General features: G+C 39.2%; 1 protein-coding gene and 1 long non-coding RNA gene across 2 annotated transcripts in view; one reads left to right on the forward strand and one right to left on the reverse strand.

Moving 5' to 3' along the window:
- Nucleotides 1-6,057: 6,057 nt before the first annotated feature.
- The window catches only part of LOC127935460 (junction plakoglobin-like), a 73,703-nt gene continuing 52,581 nt past the window's right edge, over nt 6,058-27,179 (forward strand). The window contains exon 1 of the mRNA XM_052533344.1: nt 6,058-6,452. The gene's annotated coding sequence lies outside the window, so the exon portion shown is untranslated. The remainder of the gene's footprint in view (nt 6,453-27,179) is intronic.
- LOC127934850 (uncharacterized) lies at nt 23,616-25,896 on the reverse strand. The gene is made up of 5 exons (XR_008147917.1): nt 25,755-25,896; nt 24,963-25,076; nt 24,735-24,819; nt 24,102-24,229; nt 23,616-23,981 (listed from the first exon to the last, which is right to left on the reverse strand). It is a non-coding gene; the product is annotated as an uncharacterized LOC127934850 (long non-coding RNA).

Consider the following 27,179-nt stretch of genomic DNA (forward strand, 5'->3'; position numbering starts at 1 on the left):
AATCACATCCCCCTGGAAGCTAATTTCCTGAAACAAGGTTTCGCAATTATCTTTATCCTGACATGAGATGAAATGTCACTGCCTCACCTTTTGTTTGCCGCTAATGATCTTTTACACTAAACACATGGTTTAGTAATTATAAAAGAGCATTACACGCTCACAACCTGAGAGATATGTGAACTAGCTACTGTAAAGCAAAAGGTTATTTTTTTATTTGAGTGCTGGTGCATGATTTTGCGATTGAGGACAGGTTCTCTCATATTTTCTCTCTTATTATTTTTATTACTCATACTCAGTAAACTGCAAAACTAGGCAAAAATGACCTTGCCCAATATATGTTTAATTAAAATAAAAATTCTGGTTAATTTGATAGATAGGGTTAGGTATAGGGTTGATAGATTTTCAGATACTAATAAGAATGTAAAAGCTCTATTAAATGGAGCTCATGGCACATTACCATGTTGAAATCTATTCTGCAAAATTGCTCTGCAAATAAATAATAATAATAATAATAATTTCTTCTCATAATTTCTTGTATAATTTTGAGCTTAACTGATCCCACACAGTTTGTGTTGATGTTGGACTTGTTTCACTTGTATCTGCTATATGTTTTCATAGAAAAATTAATATTATGATAAAAAAATCATATCAGAAAACCATGAAATACACTGTTCAAATGTCCCAATACTTTTTTTCAGCATTAAGCACAATTGTTTTAGTATAATTGAGATATATTTTGTCTAATTACTTCTATTTCTGTTATTTACGTGCAAGTTAAACTAAATTAAAATGAGAAATATTACTTTGGCAACTAAAGAAACAGAAACATCAGTAGTTTAACCATACGTTAAAGCGACAATAATACTTTTTGTACATGAAGATAACAAACAGAACGACTTTATTCAACAATTTGTCTCCTTTGTTGCTCTCCACATCACTGTAGCACCATTTTGCCGCGACAAAACGATATGTTTTCTACGTACATTTACGCTTTGATTTGAAAGAAAACAGCGCATCCTTGTGTCGCAGCTGACACAGAAGAGTGTTCGCTGCCTGCTTTCAGCTCATATTCTCCAAAATGGCACTATGATGATGCTTTTTTGTTTTCTTTGCATACAAAAAGTATTGTCATCACTTCATAACATTATGGTTGAACCACTGATGACAGATGGACTATTCTGATGACCTCTTTCATGCTTTTCTGGACCTTGACAGTGTAATTTACTTGGCAGTCTCAAGCCAAGTCACAAGCCTCCTGGTCTTCATCCAAAATATCTTAAATTGTGTTCGTAAGTTCAAAAGTTCCAATAAAACTTTAGTGTTGCAAAAAAATGTATTGAAACTTTCTACTAATCACAAAATGTATCACAGTTTTCACAAAAAAAAAAATGCATGTTGGTTCCTCGTGTGATCATGTGACACTGCAGACTGATGTAATTATGCATAAGACACACACACACACACACACACACACACACACACACACACCCTTAAAAATGTAAAACACTTATCTGTCATAAAACTTTGAACAGTAGTATAAATGGCCTAGCAACACCCTGGCAACCTTTTTTTTTTTATATATATATAACAAAAAGCTCTATACTGTATCCTTAACAGGTCTTCTTGTGTAAATGGGACAAATGAAGAGCTATACTGAATATATAAATGCCCATTATGCTACAGTGCAGATTATCTCTCAGTCTGCTGAGATGAATGGAATCTGAAAGCAGCTCAGTGAATTTTGATGACAATTGTCTCAATAATAAGTGCAACTGTTAACTGGAGAAATGTATTAATCATGGAAAGCACCAGGGACGTTCTCAGCACATGCAGCATGTAGAGGAAGCTTCTCCTTGGCAACACGAGGCTATGTTTAGGCAGCGTCTGCCAGCGTTTGTTCTGGTGATGGTCGATTGATTTGGATCTCACTGGAAGCAGGCAAGACAACAGTTTTTGTCCAGAATATTGTTTATGCAATGATGGATCATTAAGTGCTTGTTTTAGTGTCTCTAGAGGATAAATCAACTAAATATTTTATTGAATTTGCAAACTTCTTTCTCTCGGTGCTCTTCTGGAAATTCATACACAATGAAAAGGAGAGTTCATCCAAAAATGAAAAATTGCTGTTAATTTACTCACCCTTAGGCCATCCAACATAGGTGACTTTTTTTCTTCAGTAGAAGAGTAAAGAAATTTTTTAAGCTGATCTGTAGTCATTGGTGATTTATAAAATCAGTGGCTACTCATTTTTTAGAATTAAAAAAAAGCATATTAGTGAACAAAATTAATATCCATGGCTCCTGACTTTATATTGAGGTCTTATGAAGTAAAATGATCAGCCGGTGCAAGAAACTAAGCATTATTAGCAAAATATATTACCCGTAATCCAGAGCCTAAGGACAAATACACATACAGTGTGTAGAAAAATTGTTTTTCTAAGGCATTGCTGCAAAAAAACTTTTGGATCTTTGAGTTTAATTGATCAGCTGTCTGCATTTATGTAAAAAAAATAATAGTAAAAGCAATACTCAAGCAAATAATTCTGTTGCAGAAACATACATCCACTTGTGTGAGGGAGAATATTGAGTTGTAAGAAATGCAATTATTGTAAGAATTCCTGCTGACTGGCCTCGGACAGAAATTTTACAACTTTCAAGTGCAGGAAAGGGTTTTTAAAGCCTCCGGTTTCAAAAGTGGCAGGAAGTATGGGTCTCACCATGGCAACAAAAGTGGAGGGCTTTCATTATGTCCCAGACAGCTGAAGGAGTTACTTAAATAAAAGAAAATGTGCATTTGTCTCTCAGTAATCGTGGAGAATACGAAGCACCTCGAACCTGTTGCTGTGGGTGTCAAGCAGTGGTGATTAGAATAACCTTAAACAGGCTCTTCGACAGAAACTCTTGATATAAGGAGCTTTATTACTGTCATATCTGGCTGCTTTGATGACTGGATCCCAGATGCTCTTCTTTCAAGCAGCAGAATTCTTGAGGCTCAAAATGCTTTTTAATAACCTGTTTGTTTGTTTGTTTTTATGTTGAAGTGGTGATGATGACAGCTGTTGATTGTTAAAAACAAGTCATGAAGAAAACTATCTTCCTCAGCAATGCTGGGTTTTGGTTTCTTCTGAACCGTGGCATGTTGCACAATCTTGTAATTGCATTGGCTTCAACTAGAGTGAAGCAGAGTGAAGAGACCACGTCTGTCTGATTTGATAAACATGGGGTCTTGAGATGGGATGCGCCGAATCTGCTCATCCATCCATCCATTTGCTTCCCGGTTCAGAGGGAGAGGTCAAAATAAATCAGACTTTGGTTTATTGGACGTTATTTATTCTGCTACATTATTTCTTTCGGACTATTTTAATTAAGGCGAGATATATAAGATATTTTCCTTTGAGAACGGATCAGACACATTTGACAAAATCAGATATTAGATAAGAGTTATTCATAAGGTCGTCTTTCACTTCTTCAATGATGTTTGTGCAGAATTTAGATGTTGATCTAAGTCTGCATGGATTCAGCACGTTTTTCAATCCGCAGGGGCACCGAGCAGAGTGAACATCAGAGAGGACAAGGTATATGTGTGTGTGTGTGTGTGTGTTTTTAATCATACCCTTCGTACCCTTATTGCCCCCCTAAAATGAAAATCCTAGAATCACCCCTGGTCTTCACCCTTAAAACTCAGTGTTTTTTGGCTTCACCTTCCAGTTCTCACTATTAACAAACTATTAATTACTATTAGATACAACCTCTAATTTACTGTACATTAATTAAAAATAAGTTTAAATATGGCGTGGATAAAGGGATTTAGAATATGGTCATGCAGAATAAGGCACAATTAATATGTGCTTTAGAAATGCTAATATGCCAATATGCTGTAATATGCATGCCAGTCAATGAGAAATGTTTTGTATATTTAGTATATGTGGATACATTTAGTATTTGCCTACTCCATATTTACTATATAATATCGGATTAATTAAAAAAATGTCCTGGCTCTTCCAAGCTTTATAATGACATTGAATGGTGGTCAAGATTTTGAAGCAAAATAAAGTGCATCCATCCATCATAAAAAGTACTCCACACAGCTCTGAGGGGTTAATAAAGGCCTTCTGAAGTGAATCGATGCATTTGTAACAAAAGCATGTATTTTCACGAGAGAGTGGCGTTTCAGTGGATGATAGAGGACGTAGGCATAAGCATCGTAGATGTTAAAACACAAGATAGACATCTAAACAACATCATAAATTAGATTTGCACCACAGAGGGTCTTAGAAATTAGAACTAAGCAAAAATATATTTTAATACAAATGGGATTAAAGTTGTTTTTGTTTTGTTTTTTGGAATTTATTACAAAAGGACACCTGATGGTGGCAGGCTGGAGGCAAAGAGCAATGATATAAATTCAGTGAAATTAAAGAGCCACACAGATGGGAAATCAAAAATTACCTGTATTACAGTGTATGATGTAGCTGTCCATCTGTGTAAACAATGTGCAAAGTAACTAAACCAAAAAGTACATGATTTATAAAGTTATTGGCTTCTAAAGTAAGGAGTCGACTCTGAATCGCTGAAACGAGCCGTTATAGATTTCAAAACTTTTGCCCATCTCTATGTACGTCACTAGGAACACTTTGCATAATAATCTCCGCCTACCGTCTTGGGAGAAACTGAACTCTGACCTGCCCCCCCCCCACACACACACAGACACTCTGGTTGGTGTGATAGCATCATGTCGAGGAGACAGTGTGTTTTTAATTGTAAAGGCAAGTTTGTTATATTTTCACTGCCAAAGAATGAAGATCAGAAGAACCAATGGCAAAAATTCATTTTCACCACAATACCATAGTACAACAAATCCCTTTTGTTGTGTTCACAACATTTCACTGATGACTGCTTTTCTAATCTCGGTGAGTACAAGGCGGGATTTTCAAAGCGTTTGGCCATAAAAGAGGGTTCATTACCAACTTTATTTAGACCAACGAGCATCTCCGAATCACAAGGCGAAGTATGATTATGAAGTTATGTGTCTGTTTTCTCCCGAGCGTCTTATCAGTATGTGTGCTGTCTGCAGCCTGTCTGCGCTGATCTTCATTTACAAACACGTAATTAAAATGAAGTGTAACTCCGTGAATACTCAACGAAGAGACATGAGAGAGATATCTATAGAAAGCTTGACATGTCTTCTTTAAAACTAAATAAGTGCTGCTAACAGATATTCTGTGATAAAGTATTCCATATGAAAATAACGCGATGTCTGTTTTTCATGTCACGTTATATCTAATGTGACCACACCCCCACGATTTTTAAGATTCAAACTGAAGCGCGCGGCTTGAATACACCCACACAGAAGAAAAAGCAGCGAGACTGTTAAAGTTTTTTATTTTACTGTTTGCTTCGCGATGAGAGGAATAAGACATAATTCACCCCAAAAAGATGCTAACGCATTGTTTACCGTGGAGTTGTGTGCGGAACAACCAATCAAAACTATGTCAGTTGACCAATCAGAACACAGTATGCTACCGAAAGGTGGGGTTTAAGGAAACTGAATCTTTTGAACAGCTTTGCGCGAACCGTTTGGGGATCTCTGAGAATTGAGGTAATTTTAAAATGATATTTTGACAAAATTACAATGTTTTTTAACCTTGGATGGATTTAAACCTAATGTACAGGACTTATAAACAGTGATAGGAAGCTTAGAATTTTCATCTTACTGGCTCTTTAATATATTAGTAAAGCTGCAAATATCTAACTTAAATGACAATAACTTTAATTGTTTTATTTTTTGTTGTGTATAATAATGTAATGTGGACATATGAAATATATAGCTGTAGATTTTTAACAAGTATTCTTTATAATTATATTCAGACAACTTCAGTTTTGTTGATAATATGATTAAATATATTTTTTGTTGGTGGTTAGAAAGTGTATAATGTTGTGGAGTAGCCTTTAAAAAAATTATTTAAATAATTAAATGTGTGTGTGTGTGTGTGTGTGTGTGTAGAGAGAGAGAGAGAGAGACTATTCAGTTGACATTACCAGAGCCCCAAAAATCTTTGTCATCATGTCAGCCTAGTAACAGCAGGGATGGACATGGCGGCAAGAACATGAACCTTACATCTCACACGATTCTCCTGATGTCTGTCTATGAACGAGCATGAATGAGCATCGCAATAGATGCACCAGAATTCTCACATAATTACCGATGGTGTAGAAACTGAACCGCTAGAGGTCTCGCCCACTCGCTCGCTCGTGCAACCGGAGGCTTCACGGAGGGCTCCGCTGCTGTCAGACTGACTGCACTGCTCAGCGTTTGCCACGCTTGGATAAAAGTGGACGGGGGGACTTGGGTCCGGAGAAGGGATTCAGGAGCTGTATTTTTTTTTCTTTCTTTCTTTTCTTTCTTTCTTTTTTGGGGAGACACTCGCCGGTGGATTGTGATCATTTTGTGAGGTAAATAAGTGTGCTGATGCATGCTTTTTTTTTTTTTTTTTTTTAAATAATGACTTTGTCCTGGCGACTGTGGAAACCACCCTTCTGCTGTTAGATGCAGTGTGCATCAATACAGGTCGTTTGCACATGCATCGTTAGAGTTTAGTGTTGTCATATACATCTCTAAGTGTGTATTGGTTTGTTTTTGTTTTTTGTTTTTTTTGTGCTCGTGTTCTATAACAGAGTAGCTACTTCTGTAACATGCCACGGGAATATAGATGCGAAACATCAGGCGATGTTGCATAATTTCACCCCCCAAATGATTGCTCTCCTCTGTAGTATAGCCTGGTATTATATTATATTTAGAGACTATAGTGTTGTCGAGTTCTGCATGTTCAGGAATCTAAACTTTAGCTCACGTTACTTGAGTGCAGATACACTGCTACATATCGAGCATAATGCAAGATCATTTATTTTGAATGATAGTTAAATGACCAAAGTTTATCTAATATGATTCGTGTCTGGCGAAATCGGTTTCACGCGCGCGTGATTAACTCCGTTAGCTGCTCGTTGAAATATTGCGTGGAAACGTAAAGCGTTTAAACTGTGTCAGAGCTCTTCAGGTTCGTTGATTAGCACACAAACCAGTTTAACTAATGACAAATATTAAAAATCTCAAGAACCTAAGCTTAGTAAATCGTTAGAATGTAGGCTACTTATGCGCTGCGATACGGGTTCGATTTATATGATGAAAAAATGCGACTGTTGTTGTTAGGCTATATATTTGACTGTTTGGTTGTATTTTGTTAGCCAATTTACTTTATTCATAACCTTAAAGCAGCGATTAAGTTGATTTATGTGGGAGCGAATGAAAATCCGCGGTAAACGCCTCGCGAACGGGCGCGTTTACTGATTTCTAACAGAAAATCGCTAGTAAAATAAACATAGGAGAAAAAAAATATTTTAAGTTATGTTGAATATGTGGCAAAGTGGTCTTTTTGCAGCAATATTCAACACTCAAGAGATATACCATAGACTACGCCACCCTGGGACTATACCAGGGAATCACAGTTCACTTAAAATGTTATAAGGAACCCAGGTTCATTCCACTGAATAAAATGAGCAAGAGACGTGGGTAGCAAAAGAGTGTTTGTTTATTAGTACAAAAGTTTAAAATGCAGGAATAGTCACCCAGCCAATTACTAAGCTGGAAATCACAATCCACAATAAGGATTCACATTTACTTCGGAGCTGTAGCCTATTGGCATCAAATGGGCTAAGAGAGGGAGCAAAAGAGGAGAATCACACTAAGTGCACACACACACACACACTCACTCCAATACCCGTGATTTTATCAGTGGTGCTCACACAGCATAACACCGCACACGGTGAAGGAAAGCCTCACTGCCGTCGGACACACAGCTCCTGTAATTGTAATACAAAACAAAATAAATCAAATCAATAGAAATTAATCAATAAAAACTTATTAAATGCAGGGGAGCAAAAGAAACCCTTCCAACATAAAGAAAAGAAATAAATTCTAGCTTAACAGCTAGATAATAACACAAAAGGAAAAGGAAAATAAATTTAAAGACAACAATGTCCAAGAGAAAATCTCAGCATTCTGAACCAGTCCAAAATGAGAAACACCACAAAGGGAAAATGAAGAAATAAATATCTGAATGAGCGCGGCCCTCGAACTCGTTATTTCCCAACGTACGAGGAAAAGATCTTTAAAATACAGTCACAGTAGGAGCAGGTTTTAACCAACAACTCCAAAATCGGGCCGCGCTAAATCACCCAGGACAAAATGATGAAAACACACAGCAAAAATATACAGAAAAGAAACGAAAGCAAATCCAGCAGGAACAAAACAGCAGCGTGCTTCTATATGTAGTAGGGAAATGCAGCACGCACAGTCTTAGCCCCTAACAGATAAGAAGACGATTAGTAAACTAGTTATAGTTTATGAACAGCAATCGGAAATATAAACACACATACCAAATAACGCAGCCGTTTGCCACACCAGAAAGCAGAGCTGACGTCAGTATCCACGGGATAGAAATGAAGTAGATGCCAAACAGCATATATTGGATGTCCCCACTCAAACGGTAAACACACGGGAATGCTGCGGTAAAGATAAACATAGCTGACCCCCACACCACATCACCTAAAACCTCTGGCAATATACTAAATCTTACGTACCTGGGACTAGGCAGTGTAACGAGCCAGACCGCACGTAACGGTTGTTTACAATAGACTCTCCAGTGTACGCAAAGCCCCACAAAATGACACAAGCGGTGTTAAAATGCCCAAACGGCTGTGTTTTAACCACAGACCTCTGTTGAATGCCGGTAAACAGGAAGAGCGCAGGCACAGAACAGATGACGCACATCCGGCCCGCACCAAACAGCCATTTATACACACCTCCCTGCGGGAAGATAGGCTACCAATAACATGACGTCACTACAGGGAGGATCTGACTAATCTGCCACAATCTACCCCTACTTTTTGTATCGTCGCCCCGACGATAGAATACGGCAACCCCACTTATCAATTCCAAGGCCTGTAAATGACAGAGATCCCACTAGAGACAGACCCACCTAGGGGCACAGCCTCACCAGGCACCTCCACTGACCGTGGCAGGTGATGGACATTGGAGTGCTGGCCTGCTCTGGGTCTCGTTGATCTCCGCAAAGCCATTACCTCAGTGCCTGGTGGGCCTACAGACACAGTAACAGATCCCGGAGCGAGACCCATTTCTCCAGAACGGTGTTGTCCTTGGGCTACTGGTATCCCAGGTACCGTCACAGGGGGGCAAGGGTCCAAGATATCCAAGGGAGCTTGGACAGCTGCAGGGACTAAATTACTAACAGCCGGACTCTGAGCCTGGGGGGTTTCAGGGACGAACAGTAGCAAATCGCCCTCGCCTGGCTCATCCTCTAAAGGCAGCGCCCCCTCCACCAAAGGCCTATCCTGAGGGCTCGAAACTGGACGGTCCCCTAAAATCTTAGCCTTCAACAAAGAGCGATGAACATGCCTTACCTTACCCAACTCATCAACCGGTGCAATTGTATATACTGAACCCCCTTCAACAGGTGCCTTCACTACTTTATACACAACTGGGCTCCACAAGTCTTGGATCTTATGGCGACCTCTCATGCCACACTCACGGAGGTAAACCAACTGGCCCTCCTCAAGTGACACACACCGCACATTCTGATCATGATGTGTTTTACGTCTCTCCGCGGCCACCCTTAGCCGATCACGTGCCCCTTCAAAGGCCACATGGAGCCTAGTTTGATGTTCCACAACCCACTCATGAACATTACCTACCCCCACCTCCTGGACTCTGCCCAACAAAAAGTCAACTGGGAGCCGTGGTTCTTGCCCAAACATTAGGAAGTATGGGGACTCACCAGTGGTCTGATGCGGGGTGGTGTTATAACAGAAAAGTACTTGTGGAAGGCAAGACACCCAGTCCCTCTTCCGAGAAACAGGCAATGTACGGAGGAGATTGTGCAACGTCCTATTGAAGCGCTCGCATTGGCCATTACCAGCCGGATGGTAAGGAGTAGTGCGAGACTTCTCGACCTTGTACAACTGACAGAGCTGCTGGATGAGAGAGGATTCAAAGTTACGGCCCTGATCGGAATGAATCCGACCAGGGACCCCAAACTTGTAAAACCACTCGGCCACAAGAACCTGGGCCACAGTCTCCGCCCGTTGGTCCCGTGTGGGGATAGCCATGGTGTACTTCGTGAAGACATCAGTCATCACGATGACATTTTCAACTCCTGAACGAGAGGGTTCAAGCACAGTAAAGTCAATGGCTACGATCTCGTTAGGTCTTGATGCCAACAAATGGCCCATAAAACTACGGGCAGTGGGACCCCCATGCTTAGCAACTTGGCACCTTTCACACTCCTGGCACCATCGTGCCACTTCTGAGGACATTCCAGGCCAATAGCACCGCTGCTGTACCAACTCAGTGGTACGCTCATTCCCCTGGTGCCCATGCTCCTGATGAAGCTGCCTCAAAACCTCAGATTTTAAGGTAGTGGGTAAAATCAATTGAAAACACTCCTCACCCCCATCAGAGCGGAACACTCGTCGATACAATACACCCTCTCTCTCAATGAACCGATCCCACTGACGAAGCAGGATCAATCCCAGCCTAGACAACCGTTTGCGTTCTTCCGCTCTAGGGAACACCTTTCGTTTCCAAAAGGGCAAAATTTCATTAATCACAGGGTCTGCCTGTTGCAAAGAGCTCAATTCTGCAGTGGTATAACTGGGCAGGGCTGTGATCACCGCTTGAGTGGCTTGAACAGCTACCTGCGTACCAGCCCCCTGCTGTACAGCACGAGGAACTGCAGTGCCTGGAAGCAAGTCCCCTAACATGCTAGAGTCGAGTGGGTGCTGCCTCGACAGAGCATCTGCGTTTCTATTACATCTGCCTGATCGATACCTCACCTCAAAATCAAAAGCTGCAAGTTGTGCTGCCCAACGCTGTTCAGTCGCCCCAAGCTTTGCCGATGATAGATGGCTAAGGGGATTGTTGTCGGTGAAAACAACACATTTGTGCCCCAACAAATATTCGCGGAACTTTTCAGCCATGGCCCACTTGAGCGCCAAAAACTCTAATTTCATAGAGCTATAGTTGTTCATATTGCGCTCAGTGGGCCTAAGACTGCGGCTGGCATATGCAATTGGCCGCACGGTTCCTCCCTGTTCTTGGGAAAGAACTGCCCCAAGACCACTGAAACTAGCGTCAACCTCCAGAATAAATGGCAAAGTAAAATCTGCGTAGGCAAGCACAGGGGCAGAGGTGAGTTTCCTCTTTAAGGCTTCAAAACTATCCTGACAAATCTCACCCCAGGCACCGTTAAAACTCACCTCTCTACGTTTCTTTGTCTTGCCACCTGCCAGTTCGGCCACCAATTTATGCAGAGGGGCCGCCAACCTGGCAAACCCCTCCACAAAACGGCGGTAATAACTGGCAAAACCCAGGAACGAACGCAACTCGGACAGACTTGTAGGAGTGCGCCACTGAGCTACCACTTCAATTTTACTTGGGTCTGTGGACACACCTTGAGACGACACCACATGCCCTAAATACTTTACCTCACGTTGAAAGAAGGCACACTTTCCTAACTTGGCTTTTAGTCCTTCAGCCCCTAACCGACCCAAGACCACTTCCAGACGCTCCAGATGTTGAGCCACCGAGGAAGAGAACACCACAATGTCATCAAGATACAAGAGCAAAGATTGGCATTGTTGGTCACCAAACAACCTCTCCATCAGACGTTGGAAGGTACTGGGAGCGTTACAGAGACCAAATGGCATCCTATTCCACTCGAATAGGCCAAATGGGGTACAGAAAGCAGTCTTAGGCCGGTCAACTTCAGTGACAGGTACCTGATTGTACCCGCTGGCTAAATCCATAGTGGAGAACCAGCGGGCACCAGTCAGGGCATCAAGGGACTCCTCAATACGGGGCAAAGGGAAGGCATCCTTCCTAGTTTTAGAATTAAGTTGACGATAGTCTACGCACATTCGTAGACTACCGTCTTTTTTCTTAACTAAAACAATGGGAGACGCATAGGGGCTGCAGCTTTCCCTGATAACCTGTGCCTCAAGAAGTTGATTAATGTGGGACTTTACTACCTCATATTCCGAAGGTGGTATACGCCTGTACCGTTGCCTGACAGGGGTATCGTCCAGAAGCGGAATATCATGGGACAAGAGGTTAGTGCACCCCAGATCACCCTCATGGGCTGAAAACACAAATTTGTACTTGTGAAGCAAAGCCCGGACCCGGCTTTGCTCTTCCCCTGCCAAAACTGACAAATCTATGGCATCAATCTGGTCCTCCACAGTAGAGGGGACCAAGGAACTATGGGAGCCTACAGTAGCAGTTAAGGACCTTACTTCAGTAATACCTTCTGGCAAACTAATGACAAAGACACCACTCAATGTGCCTAAAGACGTCCTGGGGTAAAGAATCACCTCAGTGGTACCCACATTCACAACCGGGATATACACCGTGCCCCGGGTCACTTGAACCAGTGCGGGGGAGGCCAACAAACCAGCAGGTAAGCCTGAATCTGGAGGCTCAAACAGCACGGGACCGGAAGCATAATGTTCTGAGCAGGTTGCCGCTACCAGCTTCATGGTACCACCTGGAATGTGACACACGCCCCGCCCCCGCACCCTAACCCCCCCAACACGATCAACAGAGGTCTGGACACTAACCTTACTACAATGTTGTAATGCCTTTGTGACGGAGCTGGGGGCCTGTGACACCACCGGTAAGTCAAAAAGGGATGTACCATGTTGTCCAAAAAGTTCCTGGTAGCACCGGCCAAGGACATTCATCCCCAAAACACCCGGGACATGTCCACCGGCGCCACCAGGAGGATCTCGGACAACCAGCACTCCACACTCCGGTACTACTTTACCACAAAGTTCGACATCGAGCTCCATATACCCGATATAAGGAATCGCAAGACCATTCGCAGCGGTAAGTTGCAACCATTGACACGACCTAAGACGCTCCTGCCCCCATGGTTCAAAATACTGGTGAAAGCAACTCTCGGTGATAGTGGACACCATGGAACCGGTATCCACTAAACATGGCACTTGAACACCACCGATGAGCACACTAAGATGAGGACAGGAGGACACCAAACGAGAGACAGAATTTAGACGGTTTACAACATTTGAGTCAAATGACTCCCCATCCGCGCTGTGACTCCGCAGCCCGGTGGGGATTAGTTTTCCGACGGCTGTGAAGATCGAAACTGCCTAGACCCAGTCGAAGATGTACCCACTGCTGGAGCGCGAGGGAGAACACGTTCTCCATCACACTCTCGGGCAAAATGGCCAGACCGTTGGCACCTCCGACATACTAAATTACTGTGACGTGGGGACCGGCTATATGAATTAGGGACCTGCAAGCGAGCCAACCCTTGGGTAAGTTGGTTTAACTGTTCTTGTTGTGACTTCAACATTTCCCGTAACTCTGCTAGCTCCGACTTGGGAGGGGAGCTCAACCGAACTACCTGCGACTCCCCCTGTATGGCATACTGGGCCCCATAGGCCACTGGTACAGACTGACTTCGCCCTCTCGCACCCCCAGGCATTCCCTCCCGCTCCCAGCGCATTGCCTCGCTACGAACATCTAAGAGGGAAGAGGTAGGGTCACGGCGGACTAATTGTTTTAGTTCCCGACGAAGACCAATATCGAGCACGTGCTCGACGAACTGGTCACGCAATAAAGCTTCTGCATTTGGTATGGCATGCGGCGACTGCTGTTTTACCCCCTCCAAGAGGCCCATCAATGCAATAGAGAACTCTAAAAGTGTTTCTCCTTCCTGCTGCCTCCTGGAAAAAAACGCCTGTTGCAATGCTACATATGACAAAGAACACCCATACAATTCCTTTAAGGCCCGAATTATCTTATCTGGATCCCCCCTCTCTGTCTCAGACCGATACCTGATCTCATCCCGAGCTTCTCCCTCTAAATGATCAAAAAGAAAGAATGCTTGATCAGCTCTAGACAAATGGCGAACCCGCATACAGGCTTGGGCCTCCTCTACCCATTCATTTATGGTAATACCGGGTCTCCCGCTAAATTTTGGGCACTTCCTATCTCGGGGAACAAACACAAATCGCTCAGTAGATGGGGCACTTGCACCAGCAGATTGCTGTGCACCAGAGGGTAAGGTGGTAGAAATAGGAGCTGTACTGGGACCTGGAATAACAATTTGAGTCTGTTCTTGTCTAAGTCTTTCATTATCAGCTCTTAATTGGGCCACAAGATCCTGAAGTTCATGTAATTCTTCTGCCATAGCTAACTTTGTAAAACACTTACCACCAAGCAAGGCGGGGCAGAACGAAAATTTGGACCTGAAACACAATCAGGGGAGATAGCCAAAGAGACCCTTCAAAGAGTCTATGCTGCTGTCTTGTTCCTGTGAAATAAAAAGAAAAGCAAATAATGGTAATACCAGCTGGTAAAGTAATCTTCACCCACGTCTCTGTTCAATTTAGTGGACCCTGCCGACTACGCCAAAATGTGGCAAAGTGGTCTTTTTGCAGCAATATTCAACACTCAAGAGATATACCATAGACTACGCCACCCTGGGACTATACCAGGGAATCACAGTTCACTTAAAATGTTATAAGGAACCCAGGTTCATTCCACTGAATAAAATGAGCAAGAGACGTGGGTAGCAAAAGAGTGTTTGTTTATTAGTACAAAAGTTTAAAATGCAGGAATAGTCACCCAGCCAATTACTAAGCTGGAAATCACAATCCACAATAAGGATTCACATTTACTTCGGAGCTGTAGCCTATTGGCATCAAATGGGCTAAGAGAGGGAGCAAAAGAGGAGAATCACACTAAGTGCACACACACACACACACTCACTCCAATACCCGTGATTTTATCAGTGGTGCTCACACAGCATAACACCGCACACGGTGAAGGAAAGCCTCACTGCCGTCGGACACACAGCTCCTGTAATTGTAATACAAAACAAAATAAATCAAATCAATAGAAATTAATCAATAAAAACTTATTAAATGCAGGGGAGCAAAAGAAACCCTTCCAACATAAAGAAAAGAAATAAATTCTAGCTTAACAGCTAGATAATAACACAAAAGGAAAAGGAAAATAAATTTAAAGACAACAATGTCCAAGAGAAAATCTCAGCATTCTGAACCAGTCCAAAATGAGAAACACCACAAAGGGAAAATGAAGAAATAAATATCTGAATGAGCGCGGCCCTCGAACTCGTTATTTCCCAACGTACGAGGAAAAGATCTTTAAAATACAGTCACAGTAGGAGCAGGTTTTAACCAACAACTCCAAAATCGGGCCGCGCTAAATCACCCAGGACAAAATGATGAAAACACACAGCAAAAATATACAGAAAAGAAACGAAAGCAAATCCAGCAGGAACAAAACAGCAGCGTGCTTCTATATGTAGTAGGGAAATGCAGCACGCACAGTCTTAGCCCCTAACAGATAAGAAGACGATTAGTAAACTAGTTATAGTTTATGAACAGCAATCGGAAATATAAACACACATACCAAATAACGCAGCCGTTTGCCACACCAGAAAGCAGAGCTGACGTCAGTATCCACGGGATAGAAATGAAGTAGATGCCAAACAGCATATATTGGATGTCCCCACTCAAACGGTAAACACACGGGAATGCTGCGGTAAAGATAAACATAGCTGACCCCCACACCACATCACCTAAAACCTCTGGCAATATACTAAATCTTACGTACCTGGGACTAGGCAGTGTAACGAGCCAGACCGCACGTAACGGTTGTTTACAATAGACTCTCCAGTGTACGCAAAGCCCCACAAAATGACACAAGCGGTGTTAAAATGCCCAAACGGCTGTGTTTTAACCACAGACCTCTGTTGAATGCCGGTAAACAGGAAGAGCGCAGGCACAGAACAGATGACGCACATCCGGCCCGCACCAAACAGCCATTTATACACACCTCCCTGCGGGAAGATAGGCTACCAATAACATGACGTCACTACAGGGAGGATCTGACTAATCTGCCACAAATATATTAACATTTATGTCAGAGCAATAATTTTAAAATTATTTATCTAAATTATTTTAATTAAAGGAAACAGAACGCCTCTATTTAAAATAACAATGAGTGCTAGGCATACCTATTTTCGTGACTGGGATTATGGATAATTATAGTTGCAAAGATTTACAAACGCAGACTTTGTGAGGGACTGTTTGTGCTATAGTATGTTTTTGTTAAAGTTTGAGTGATTTAAATGTAATTGAAACTGAATTAAACTCTCAAAAATTAAACCGGTTCTAAAATTAAGTTACTTTCACACTGGAAGCGAAAACATAAAGTTGCTGTGTTGTTAGTTTTCTAAGTGTTTCTTGTCTGCCATTGTATCCAGGTGAGTAGGAACTTTTTCTGAATTAGTAATTATTTAGTTACTGTTCAAAAAGTGTGTTCTATAGTATTATTGTAGTATGAATCTAATTTTGATGTAGCTACTACATTCGCCATGTTGTTGTCATTTGACTACTTTTGCCATTCACATGTTCACATTTAAAGTGTCTCAACAGTCATCTGGTTATTTTTTACCTATACTATTTCATGAATACTCTTTCACATACTGTTTTTCATCTACTGCATAGTAGGGAAGTACACATATTTAGGTGCTTCCAATGACTTTTTTGCCTTAGTAATTACTACTCTTAAGATGATGTTTCTTGTCAGATTGCATTGAGTTCAGGTCACTGTGTTGTTGCAAATCATTGATGGTGTGAAAAGGGTTTAGAGGTCTGGTTTAAATCAGGGCTAACCTTTCAGTGGTAATGTGCAGTTATTTATTATCAGTAACGTTTGAACATAAACTCCTTTACAGTGCATTCTCAAGTCAAGTTCACATAATTGATGGGTGGGTTTTGTGGCATTTTGATTGACACAAAGCTTAATGGTATCTACTCGCTACAAGTGCACAGACATCCCAGATGCCAGTATTGCTTTCCAAACTTAGTTTTCTTCTTAGCGGGGAACATTTGCCATAGATGCCCACTAAAAATTCAGATGGGTCGATTGATAATTATAGCCAAGCTTGAGGTTAGAGCCAACTTACTAGATTGCTTCTTCACATAAAATGCAATCAGCTTAATGTATAAAAAATCTTTTGTTAGTTTTCCAACAGAGTGAATACAGGAAATTAACAAACAACCAATAATTATAAATCACAAATTGGTTAATATCCAAAACAACCAGTCAAGATGCTGATTAAATTTAAACATTGATGCAGTAGGCTGTATTTCTGATTACACAATGATTTACAGTTATAGGGGTGAATGCAAATTGACAAAAATTATCATTTAATCAGTGCCATTTGATAGTTTCGTAATGATGAGCCTTGATGACAGATGAATTTATGGATGGTGCAAAAATGCAATGTCAGACTTTGCACTCTAAAAAATGCTAGGTCATCTCAACCCAACTTTTTGGTTAGAATTTTAATTAAAAAATGTAACCCAACATCGGGATTAGTCCATATTTGACACAAAGTTTGGTTTAAACAACACACAATCATGTTCATGCAGCATTAGCTAGAAAACAACAGGACACTCTGTAATGTCAGTGGCTCCAGCTATGGGCTGTTAAGGCGACCCATCATTGATTTTAGTTGTTTACGAGGCTGACTTTATTCCTCTGCTGGCAGACTGAAGTATGTTAAGGATTTTTGCACATTTATATTTATAGTCTCTTAAAGGAATGATTCACCCAAAATGAAAATTTGCTGAAAATCTACTCCATACTTTACAGTTCAAAGAGCTGATAAATCCACATGACCCCAGTCCATCAATTAATGTCTTGTGGAGCAAAAAGCTATGTGTTTTTAAGGAACAAAATCATCATTAAGACTTTTTAAACTTCAAACCACTGGTTCTGGTTAAAATATGAGTCCTCTATCCATAATATTGCTTTAGGAAGTGTTTTTTATTAATTATTATTAGGAAATTGTATTATGGACTATGTTTTGTACAGGAGTGATGGAAACTAATGTAGACTGAATCTGCAATTAGTTGGTTTATCATAGACATTTAAACCATGAAAAATTTCTGAATTGTGTTATACTGATCATTATAAATGATGAAAGGGTTATACAGTACTGTTCTCTAATGAATGCATGAGCTGCAGAGAGTGAGCTATATTATCATGATGTTCGCCCCCCCTGAATTCACCTTTATGCTCTCTGTCATAGCTCACATCTGGTGTGATGGAAATAAAGCAATGTTGTTTCAGCCTTCCACTGAGACACTTGCTGCTCTTTACAGACAGGGCTTGACAGAGTCTTCTGTCGTGGCATCCCTTTGGCCCTGATCCTCTGATTCAGTGTGCATTCATTTACTTTTTAAGGCTCAGATGGCAGAAAATAGCAACTAGAATCGTTGTCTGACAGAAAGTAAAAGTTTTTTTTTTTTTTCTGTCAGAGAATGCATTGTATTCTCTTGTAAAAGAATCCTTTGTTTCACTTGTCTGTTGTTCTAGAGTGAAATAAATGGTTGTGAACTTCGCAATTTTGCAGTTGCATAATCAAAAACAGAATATTCAGTGGGAAGTAATGTAGAGTGGGACTTATTCCAACCCTCAACATTGTGAGTAAATGTCTCTGTCTTTCTTTCTATCTATAAAATGCACATGCGGAAATAGAAAGTGAGAGTTTTACATTCTTATTTATTCCTGTCTAAATGATGGAATTTGTTTGGAATTATTCATTATTTTAGTACTTCGGATAAAATTAAGGCTTTAAGACAAGGCAAGTGGCAATCTTATTTGGTCATAATTTGCAATGTGATTAAAAAGCTAAAAAACAATAACTATAACTGTAGTTTATTGTGTTTTAACTGATAGGAGTGGAAGGAAAGAGAAGGTTGGCACGCTACATTAGACATAATGTCAGTGCTCAGAGATTGCTGCCTCTTTAGTGCCCTTAGCTGCTCTTCATATTGCATTGACCTCTTGTATTTATTGCATGAGTGCATGTGTATATAACAGTTATATGTATGTGTATATCTATACTTAATATAAATAAATAAATTCCACTTTTTGTATTTATGCAACCCATTCTCACTCCAAAGGCGTCAAAAACCGAAGCATGGTCAAGCGCCCCTAGCGTCACTTTTATGACGCCAAATGTGCCTCTCGGCGTCGAATATCGAAGCACTACGACCTTCATTGCTTTCAATGGGAAACTTTTGGCGTCAGAATTCGACACGAGGACATGAGATGTTTATCGCTATGAAATCACGTTCAAGAAGTCTCAGCACACATCGCGATACTTGCTATCAGTTCCACAGTTTGGGTGAGTAGTCGTAAATACGCTCTTTTAATGCCTTTTATAAAATGTATTCTGTCTTATTTATTAATCAGATTAGTGCCATATGTTTAATCGCTGTATTATATCGGTCATCCGCGGCTGTCTTTGAGTTTCATTGCGTTTAAATAAATGAACACAGCTGCTAATTAGTGTGATTAAACTCTGTCTGTCACCTGACGTGCCATAGACCTTCGAACAGTTTTATATTATTATTAATTTCAGGATTAATGATGTAAGTTGTATTTGTAGTAAAATCATGGTAATCACGACACTTACAATAGTAATAAATGAAATGTGAAGTTAAAACACAGTAAACTGGACATTAGTAACTGTAACTGTAGTTTTACTATGGTATATTAATAATCAATACAACAATACAATAATCACCAAACCAGCTATGTTTGTATCACTGTAATGTTAGTGTTTTTATGTGCTTTTATATGACAGATATCACAGTAATCATATGTTCTGTACCATGCTTTTAATACCTTTTAATGTAAATCCAAAAAAAAAAAAAAAATCAAATTAAAAATAAATAATAAAACATGTATTTTTCCATTTTGCAGTTCATTCATATCAGTTTATATTTATATATATATATATTTATATATATTTATTATATCTAAATATTTTGCTCACATATCATTATTAACATTCTGTATATAATTCAATTTTATTTACTCTCCCCTTTTTATTATTTTTATTTTTATTTTTAGCTGAAAAGACGTAAAGGCAGTCAGCCCAGTGGTGTTTCTGGAGAGGGTTTCCTTCAGAAATGGAGAAGACAGAAAGCTGCGGAGGCAGATATATGCAGCAGTAAGTCTGTGATAGTTTGTCTCTTTTATCAAACATTCCTGCTGTTATAATTTGTACAGCATTTGTTGTTTCTTAAACTGTTGCACTGTCCAAATACCCACACTTGCCATCTTTGCACTTGACCACTTGATTACTTATTTGAAGTCTTTCCTGTATTTGGCCTAGTGTTCGAGTGAGCATGATAACCACAAGTGTGTGTCGAACTTTTCATGACCTGATGACTGTGTTTCCCAATCCTGATCCTGGAGAACCCCAGCACTGCACGGTTTTGGTGTCTCTCTTATCTGCCTTGGAGTCTTCACTGATGAGCTGATGAGTTGAATCAGGTGTGTTTGATCAGGGAGACATCTCAAATGTGCAGTGTTGGGGTTCTCCAGGACCAGGATTGGGAGCCACTGCCTTATGGGACACTTATGTGTTTACAGAGATTTTTAATAACTAATTATCAATATTTCACATACTGTACATTGGACAGCTTCCCATGACCTCTTGTGAGATCTCGGCAAAAAGTCTGACGATTTATTCCAAAACATGATGCATGATGGGATACACTAAGCTTTGTATAGTGCTCCGGAGCAGTATTGGAGAGGTTTAGTGTGTGTTAAGGACGCTGTGCTTTGGCATTATTAAGACCGGGGACAGTCTCGTTCACACACTATCACGTACACACACTCTCAAGTGGCCAAGACTGCAAGTGTGGGTATCTGGACAGGGTCAAAAACTTAAAAATGATCCCTAAACACATCACAGTCTTAATAATCCAGTTTAACACTTGTATGATATTGTACAAGCCCCAGGACGGTGTCATCTGACACTATCAAAAGAATTCATATGACTATAGCTTGCTATTAATTACTTGCTTTCAATAATGGATGCATTTAACATTTAATTATACTGCATCTTTACAGAGGCTGCTTTTATGGTCTAAACAAAACACAGTGTAATGTATAAGTTGAATGTCATTTAATATTTCCTTCCTTTCTGTCTTACAGGATTGTTTGAGGATAAAGCTGTAGCTCCATCATGCACAAGGACTCACCTCGTTAACTCTTTATCCCCCGCACACACAGAAATGGTCCCTGGATCAGTGATTAGACTTTGCAGTGGTTTGATTTTTGCAGAAGATGTAACTTTGTTTTAATTATAAGCTAAAAATGAATACATTACAGAACCAGTGATGAAAACAATAGTTAAAAATAGCGCTCCATATTAAAAATATATTGCACACTTGACATGCATGTCGTCATGGTGTTTTTTTGTGAGTTTGAAACATTTACATTGTGTCGTATAACATTTTGGTCACAACACTTTTTCCAGTGTTCTCTGGAAGACATACTGTATTTACTGTTTTGTTTTTTAATAAAAGCATTTTCATTTGCATACTGAAAATAGTTAATGTTTACAACATAACTGCCTTTTTGTTCTTTATGGTGGCAAAAACGAGCTTGGTGACAGAGGATGCAGTGTAGTAATTTGGGCATGTTGTCTTTAAATGAGTTTGACATATAAATAAATAATGGAAGATCCTTACAAAAATATGCATGTTTATTATGCTTTATGTATTTATTTGTTCATTCATTCATTTATAATTTCAGTTTTTATTCCTAGAGTTCAAATGGTAGAGAATGGTAAATCACAGAAACACAAATGTGAACAATTTTAATTTTAAAACACAATGTAATATACAATGTAAATTTTAGAAGCACGTCATTTGATTAGTAAATATATTTGTCTTTGGTCAAAAAAAAAAAATACAAATCTTAAAAATGTGTCTTATATTTATTATAGAGGAATCTGTCTGTTGGATACAACTGCGACTGCTGGGCATGTGCACATCAATATTGCCCAATGTTTGTCAAGCTGAACAACGGAGGAACGTGAAGACGTTAATAAAACAGAATCTAATAAGTAGCAAGCTTAAACTATTGTTAACCGAATCTATCCCTTCAGCCGAAAAACGAAAGACGTCGGTCATACATGGATAAGGAAGTGTGACGCTGCTGCTCAGCTTTGATGTCATTGGCTATGAATTTTCAGGACAGTCTGTGGTTGGACTATCTTTTAACCCATATTAGACAGCGCATCATGTTAAAAAGTATGTTTTGCTGCTATCATCACATTAGTAATATATTAAGTCAACAATGAAGTGTTGCTATCTTGATAAAAAATGACATCTTTAGCGAGATCTTAATCCTAACCCTAAGCATAACTTCAATGAACTACAAAAAACAGCCCCCTAGTGTTGCCTTTGCATAGATAGAACGACGGAGGCTTGTGGGTAATGTAGTTTAAAACTTTTTATTAACGAAACGAAATAAATTATTTATTTTAAGGAAAACTGGATATCTAAATATGTTTATTGTGCAAACCTCTATGATATATTTGAGAGGCAGGCTGAAATGTGGTATTTTACAGTGAGCAATATTTAAAATGCCTTTATGTCAGCTTTCCATTTATTTCTGAAAACTGAGCTCAACATTATTTTATCAGCATAGCATAAGTAATAATCCTGCCCATTTTCTCTTTGATATGTTAATTGGACTCTGATTTACAGCCATTTGAAAAGTACAGTTTTGGGCTCTTCCGGGGGGTGCTACTGGGCCCCTGGGGGTTGAAGGGCAGTAAAACCTACATATATGTATTCTCCTCATAATGGACAACAAACTGAGCTGAGTCACATTTATATCTGACAGTTTTCACAGTCCTCTGTTTTCTATTCTATTCATCATGACTATTATACCTTTTGACAGGACATTGTGAGGCCATCTGATGAAACATTGAAAAATTAGAAAGAAATGATTTAATAATGAAAATAATAGATTATTTATTTGATTTTTGAAGTATATGGCAAGAAATATAATGGATGAACCTGCAACAACTTGCCTTTATCTATTCCCCACCTGTAAAGCAGTAATCAAGGACAATGTGTACACATTGTGATACTTCACTATTACATAAGGACAAATTCATGCAGTGCTAAGAATATTAATTATTAATATATATATATAACTATTTAGCAAAAATCAGTGTAAAAATGTCTTCCTCACCCTCACCGTATCTTATTCCTCAGGTGCTGGACATCAGTAATGTGCGTGCTCTTGGTTTTAATGCAGTACAAGATCCACGTTGATCATTCCTGCTACATTCTCAGTTATCCCTCAAGTGTTTGTAACAATAAAGCCCATGGCACCATCTTGTAATGCAGAATAGTTAATCTCGTAACTTCCTTTATTTCACAAAAAAATTTGCATATTTGTTACTAAAATATAAAATAATTACTTTCTGGTGTACTGCTGTCCCAGATGTTATTAATCCGATCAAAAATGTTTATGTCTTAAAAAAAAAAATAATCTCAATAATTAAAATGTTGTTTTTCCAAGTCTAAAATAAACACATATGAGCCTACCTAGTAAAATTATGTATTTACCAAGAATCTTCAGAACACAATATTCACCATTTTCATTTTATTGAAGCATAGACTATAAAGTTGATAAAGTAGCATCAAGACGAATAAGATTCAATGAAAATAATTATCATCAAAAATACATTAACCTCATATATTAATCAGTTCACACAGATGAGTGATGAAATGTCCTTAAAAGTCACAGAGTCCCATCCAGTCAACTGTGATACAGATCATGTGATACATATAAGACATGAGATACTGTTCCAGAAAATAATGATTCCCATCATCACATCTGAACTGGTTTCATCTCCCCATCGTGTTCTTCTTCTCTCGTGCCTGGAAACAGTTTGTGGTTGATATCCAGCACTGATGTGCTTGTTCTCAGCCAGAGGATCTCTCAGTCCTAAGATCCCAGACCTGGTCAAAGTGAAACAAGCAATGCAGAAGAAGTTGTTTAATGGACAGAGAGCTCAGCTTATGTTCTGTGTGATTTTAGCAGTGTGAGCAACTATGACCCTTGTAGTAATGTACACTTACCATTCTTCAAGCTGTTTTGAGACCTTTTGAGAAGCTTTTTCTCTGAAGAGAATTTAGCACATCCTCTTCTTTCACTCCTTTCAAGAGCATCATTTGGTCAAAACCCCTCATTTGGCTGATGAGATCATCTGTACAAATTAAAATACTGCAATAAAAATTAAAGAATTAAGAAAAAGTTACAGAGGCAAAGGTCTTGCTCATGAGACTGCATTAGCATGTGTAGTTCTCAGAGACTCTAGAATTCATCTATTGTTGCAGTAAATGTGTTTTTTTCCTCTAGAATCTTTCTCCAAAGTTCCTGACTTCTCTCACAAATGTGTTTTAGTCGGTGCAGTGTAAGGCCTGGCTTCAAACCAATCAACTATCAATTCACAATTTATAACATAACATTTAGAAAACAATTAAATAATGTACATTGGTGTTTATATCAACTAAACCAATTTCATGATACTTGTCTACTCTTAAAACAGGTGGTGTGTTTTTAAAAACATAATATTAAAAATGTCCAGTCACACTTTGCTAACATGCTGCAATTGTAATAGTAAAAAAAGAAATTAAGGCTGACATGACCAGTTCTGTGAGAGATCATCATAAAATGTTGTATAACACAGCATTGCTTCAACACACACATACCAGAGGACTTCTGTTTGTTTGAGCACAAGATGGCCATCTTCATTCCTCATCCTGAGCAAATCATTTCCTTGGTCTTCCTTCTCTTCTGTGAAACAAGATAATCTCTACTTACTCTGTGTGCAATTAATATTGCTCATTAAACATAATTAAGTTAATTTAAAGTAAGATTCAGACCAGAGCATTTGAGGAGTAAATGTTGATTAAAAAAAATATTCTAAACAAATGTACCTGGGAAGAGCTGATCATGGCAAGATTCGCTGAGACTCAGTAATAGCTCTTAGTTTTTAGGAAGGTTTGTGAGGGTTGGCTCTTGAGTGAGTTGTTGAGCTTGATATTTTAGACCTGAAAAAGAAGAACAGCATTAGGATTATCTGCAAAAAATCCTGTAAGACAGAAAGAAGGAAATATTATTAATTACGTGCAACTTGTACATTACACCTCTGTAAAGATGCAGTATAATTAAATGTTAAATGCATCCATTATTGAAAGCAAGTAATTAATAGCAAGCTATAGTCATATGAATTCTTTGATAGTGTCAGATGAGACCGTCCTGGGGCTTGTACAATATCATACAGTGTTAAACTGGATTATTAAGACTGTGATGTGTTTAGGGATCATTTTTAAGACTTTGACCCTGTCCAGATACCCACACTTGCAGTCTTGGCCACTTGAGAGTGTGTGTACGTGACAGTGTGTGAACGAGACTGTCCCCGGTCTTAATAATGCCAAAGCACAGCGTCCTTAACACACACTAAACCTCTCCAATACTGCTCCGGAGCACTATACAAAGCTTAGTGTATCCCATCATGCATCATGTTTTGGAATAAATCGTCAGACTTTTTGCCGAGATCTCACAAGAGGTCATGGGAAGCTGTCCAATGTACAGTATGTGAAATATTGATAATTAGTTATTAAAAATCTCTGTAAACACATAAGTGTCCCATAAGGCAGTGGCTCCCAATCCTGGTCCTGGAGAACCCCAACACTGCACATTTGAGATGTCTCCCTGATCAAACACACCTGATTCAACTCATCAGCTCATCAGTGAAGACTCCAAGGCAGATAAGAGAGACACCAAAACCGTGCAGTGCTGGGGTTCTCCAGGATCAGGATTGGGAAACACAGTCATCAGGTCATGAAAAGTTCGACACACACTTGTGGTTATCATGCTCACTCGAACACTAGGCCAAATACAGGAAAGACTTCAAATAAGTAATCAAGTGGTCAAGTGCAAAGATGGCAAGTGTGGGTATTTGGATAGTGCAACAGTTTAAGAAACAACAAATGCTGTACAAATTATAACAGCAGGAATGTTTGATAAAAGAGACAAACTATCACAGACTTACTGCTGCATATATCTGCCTCCGCAGCTTTCTGTCTTCTCCATTTCTGAAGGAAACCCTCTCCAGAAACACCACTGGGCTGACTGCCTTTACGTCTTTTCAGCTAAAAATAAAAATAAAAATAATAAAAAGGGGAGAGTAAATAAAATTGAATTATATACAGAATGTTAATAATGATCTGTGAGCAAAATATTTAGATATAATATAATATATATATATATATATATATATATATATATATATATATATATATATATATATATATATATAAACTGATATGAAAGAACTGCAAGATGGAAAAATGCATGTTTTATTATTTATTTTTAATTAGATTTTTTTTTTTTTTTTGGATTTACATTAAAATGTATTAAAAGCATGCTACAGAACATATGATTACTGTGATATCTGTCATATAAAAGCACATAAAAACACTAACATTACAGTGATACAAACATAGCTGGTTTGGTGATTATTGTATTGTTGTATTGATTATTAATATACCATAGTAAAACTACAGTTACAGTTACTAATGTCCAGTTTACTGTGTTTTAACTTCACATTTCATTTATTACTATTGTAAGTGTCGTGATTACCATGATTTTACTACAAATACAACTTACATCATTAATCCTGAAATTAATAATAATATAAAACTGTTCGAAGGTCTATGGCACGTCAGGTGACAGACAGAGTTTAATCAGACTAATTAGCAGCTGTGTTCATTTATTTAAACGCAATGAAACTCAAAGACAGCCGCGGATGACCGATATAATACAGCGATTAAACATATGGCACTAATTTGATTAATAAATAAGACAGAATACATTTTATAAAAGGCATTAAAAGAGCGTATTTACGACTACTCACCCAAACTGTGGGACTGATAGCAAGTATCGCGATGTGTGCTGAGACTTCTTGAACGTGATTTCATAGCGATAAACATCTCATGTCCTCGTGTCGAATTCTGACGCCAAAAGTTTCCCATTGAAAGCAATGAAGGTCGTAGTGCTTCGATATTCGACGCCGAGAGGCACATTTGGCGTCATAAAAGTGACGCTAGGGGCGCTTGACCATGCTTCGGTTTTTGACGCCTTTGGAGTGA

The sequence above is a fragment of the Carassius gibelio genome, chromosome A19 (assembly GCF_023724105.1).
Source record: "Carassius gibelio isolate Cgi1373 ecotype wild population from Czech Republic chromosome A19, carGib1.2-hapl.c, whole genome shotgun sequence".
Taxonomy (NCBI): Eukaryota; Metazoa; Chordata; class Actinopteri; order Cypriniformes; family Cyprinidae; genus Carassius; species Carassius gibelio.